General features: G+C 44.5%; 1 protein-coding gene across 1 annotated transcript in view; it reads left to right on the top strand.

Annotated features, from left to right (window-relative positions):
• fndc1 (fibronectin type III domain containing 1) overlaps positions 1 to 4,061 on the top strand; it is a gene marked incomplete at both ends in the record, with an annotated part of 40,394 nt that overhangs the window by 4,485 nt on the left and 31,848 nt on the right. The window lies entirely within an intron of this gene.

The following is a 4,061-nucleotide window of genomic DNA, read 5'->3' as shown; positions in this document are numbered from 1 at the left end:
AGGGCCGCTTACACCGTTACACATGCACGCACATGTGGACACACACACACACACACTTACCCTTTCCCCTTGTAAAGACGCAAGACATAAACACATTATGGCCCTACAGGCCTCAGCGTCTACTCTTCATTCCTTACATTGCCAATCACACACACACACACACACACACACACACACACACACACACACACACACACACACACACACACACACACACACACACACACACACACACACACAGTGGCCCTCCGTCGTACAGGACCTGAGTGGGAACAGACGTGGATACAGTCTGTCTCAACACCCTCACACTGTTAAACCAGAACAAATGAGTTTCTGTTCAGAATGATTGTCTCGCATGAACACACACACACACACACACACACATACAGACATACACACACACACACACACACACACACCACACACACACACACATACATACATATGCACACATACAAATGTGCATAGACATACAAATCTACACACACTCACTGACACAGACACATAATGACACACACACACACACACACAGTCTCCAGCCAGGCGTCCATGTGTACTTTATCACCGCTCTGTGTGTGCGTGTGTGTGTGTGGTGTGTGTGTGTGCGCTGGTGCGCGCGCGTGCGTGTGTGCGCGCTGTGTGTGTGTGTCCGGGCCCGCCGCCAGAGGGGATGGCGTTCTACAGTAAGCAGACGCGGCGTTGAACAGGCCTTTCAGCAGCACACAGTAAAAAACCTCGGAGAGAAACGGAGACCGCGTCGCCCGCCTCCCACCGGACCGGACCAGACCGGACCGGACCGGACCGACTGACCAGCCACTGACCGACTGACCGGCCACTGAGCGGTTTCTGAGCCTCCGAAAACGGTCCGTTACAGCCAAACAGCTGAAGCGACGCCGCAGGGGGGCTCTGATTAAAGAGGCGAGCGTGACCGAACTCTAGAACTGGAACTCTGCGAGCTCTTGTGAGAACATGTGAACTTGGTTGTTTATGTACCGAATTTGTGCATTTGTTGGCTTATTAGAACTTGTGCTAGGTTGTCTGTCGCACGGCTACGTTGGCCAGAGCGAGCGCCAAGCTGTCGTCAGAAATACAGAACCAAGCTGTTCGCTCTCTGTTCAGTAATAGAGAGTCACGTCATCTCTCTCTGTGTTCAGTGATATAGTCACGTCATCTCTCTCTGTGTTCAGTAATATAGTCACACCATCTCTCTCTGTGTTCAGTAACACAGTCACGTCATCTCTCTGTGTGTTAAGTAACACAGTCACGCCATCTCTCTCTGTGTTCAGTAACACAGTCACGTCATCTCTCTGTGTGTTCAGTGCTGGTCTCTGGTGATTACAGAGAGGAATCAGCTGGAGTCTCAGTGTTTGTGCAGACTCAGACTCGCAGGCGCAACAGTGCTGTTTGTGAGGTTGATGGAATGTCATTATGATGAGCAATCACTGGAGGAGATTTATTGAAATGAAAACTTCTCTCTCCCTCTCTCCCTCTCTCTCTCTCTCTCTCTCTCTCTCTCTCTCTCTCTCCCACCTTCTCTCTTTCCATCTCTGTCTCTACCTCTCTCCCCCTATCTCCCACCTTCTCTCCACCTCTCTCTCCCTCTCCCCTCTCTCTCTCTCTCCCTCTCCCCTCTCTCTCGCTCTACCTCTCTCTCCCTCCCTCTCTCTCGCTCTACCTCTCTCTCTCTCTCTCTCTCTCTCTCTCTCTCAGGCAGGCAGACAGGCATTCTCACAGCTTCCATGCTGAATAGTGTTACTCTAGCTGTTTTGAGCTACTAAATGGTTTTATTGCTCATCAGGTCCATGTTCAGGTTACATTTGTGCCTGTAGGTAGATTTGGTTTAAGGTAGACGAGTCGTCCATCTTGACAAGAAACAGTAGACCAACATAATAAAAGTACCCAATATTCATCACTAAACTACCAAAACAAGAAAATAAACAAATAAACATTGCATTTGTGTGTGATGGCTGCTGGAACAAAGAAATCCAGCCAGCTATCCTCTGTACAGTAAGTTCCAAACCATGCACCAACAAGATAAAATCGATTCATAAAATCAGGGTAGAATAAGGTCATCATGGTTTTCTCGGTGTGGAACACGGCTTCACAATTTGTGTTTAGGCCTGTGTTCAGTTTTGAGTCAAGGTCCCAAGATATTTGTGAATTTGCACACATTCCACTATCTGACTATGTGTGTGGGTCTGTGTTCTACCATCAAGCACCATGTATTTAGTCTGAGATGTGTTTAATTGAAGAGAGGACCGTTGCTGGTCTCGTTGTCCTGGAGACGGCTATCATTAACAGTCGACTACAAACTCGTCCCCCCCCGTTCTGTCATGTCTCACTGCTCCTTCATTCTATCATTCCAATAGTTCATGACCTTGTCAATCAATTCATTCGTAATGACTTCACATCACTGTTTCTGTTTCAATTGTTTTGAATTGTTTTCATTTTCGTTTTTTACACAGCATGCATATTAACTGTAACATTGCCAAAATAACAATCTGTTTTTGTTCTTTGCTCCGATGACAGATAACGAATAATGTTTTGAGAAGATGATGTTTAAACATAGAATGTTGCTATGATGGTTGCTTCTTCCAGTAGTTTATTCTTGGGGTACCGAGGGACCCTGGTCGACCCTGCTCCAGGTTTTTTTTTTGTTTAGTCAAGAATTCTGCCCGATAACACAGTTGTTACTCAAGTCAAATTGTTGTAAGAGCCTACTTGTTAAAATCTGGCATTGATAAGCAGCAGTTGAAAGGAAAAATCAACAAATAGAAGCCGAGCATGGGACATTTCCTCCGGTGTTTAACAAGCAAGTTAAGCCAAGTGACTGTGTTACCCTCTACTCCTCTGGATGGTTGATAAGCAGGGGTGTAGTGGTGACTAAAGTGTGTATACTATGGGTCCATGGATAAAGAAGTGTGTATACTATGGGTCCATGGATAAAGACGTGTGTATAATATGGGTCCATGGATAAAGAAGTGTGTATAATATGGGTCCATGGATAAAGAAGTGTGTATAATATGGGTCCATGGATAAAGAAGTGTGTATACTATGGGTCCATGGATAAAGAAGTGTGTATACTATGGGTCCATGGATAAAGAAGAGTGTATACTATGGGTCCATGGATAAAGAAGTGTGTATACTATGGGTCCATAGATAAAGAAGTGTGTATACTATGGGTCCATGGATAAAGAAGTGTGTATACTATGGGTCCATGGATAAAGAAGTGTGTATACTATGGGTCCATGGATAAAGAAGTGTGTATACTATGGGTCCATAGATAAAGAAGTGTGTATACTATGGGTCCATAGATAAAGAAGTGTGTATACTATGGGTCTATAGATAAAGAAGTGTGTATACTATGGGTCTATAGATAAAGAAGTGGGTATACTATGGGTCCATGGATAAAGAAGTGGGTATACTATGGGTCCATGGATAAAGAAGTGTGTATACTATGGGTCCATGAATAAAGAAGTGGGTATAATATGGGTCTATAGATAAAGAAGTGTGTATACTATGGGTCTATAGATAAAGAAGTGGGTATAATATGGGTCCATGGATAAAGAAGTGGGTATACTATGGGTCCATGGATAAAGAAGTGTGTATACTATGGGTCCATGGATAAAGAAGTGTGTATACTATGGGTCTATAGATAAAGAAGTGTGTATACTATGGGTCCATGGATAAATAAGAGTGTATACTATGGGTCCATGGATAAAGAAGAGTGTATACTATGGGTCCATGGATAAAGAAGAGTGTATACTCCGTATACCTTCCACTACAGTATACTGTTCCACTGCTTATGAGCAAACTGCATGGGATCAAGTGCATGCTCAGTTTTCCTTAAGATTTCTGACCTCAACAGTTATTAATGTTTTCTGGTCTGAAATCATGAAGAGATTTGGGGCGGCTGGATTTGGAACAGGGACTACCATAGCATCCTTCCAGACACGCTGGGTACACGCTGTGCCTGTAGAGACCTCTTGAAAGTGGAGTGGAATACTCAGTTCTTTTGCACAAGACGTACTGTAATTAGACGACCACAGATGTTGTCAAGT

Source organism: Borostomias antarcticus, assembly GCF_949987555.1.
Source record: "Borostomias antarcticus genome assembly, chromosome: 19".
NCBI classification, from domain to species: Eukaryota; Metazoa; Chordata; class Actinopteri; order Stomiiformes; family Stomiidae; genus Borostomias; species Borostomias antarcticus.
Note: the sequence above shows the minus strand (reverse complement) of the source record. Positions and strands in the feature narration are given on the sequence as shown.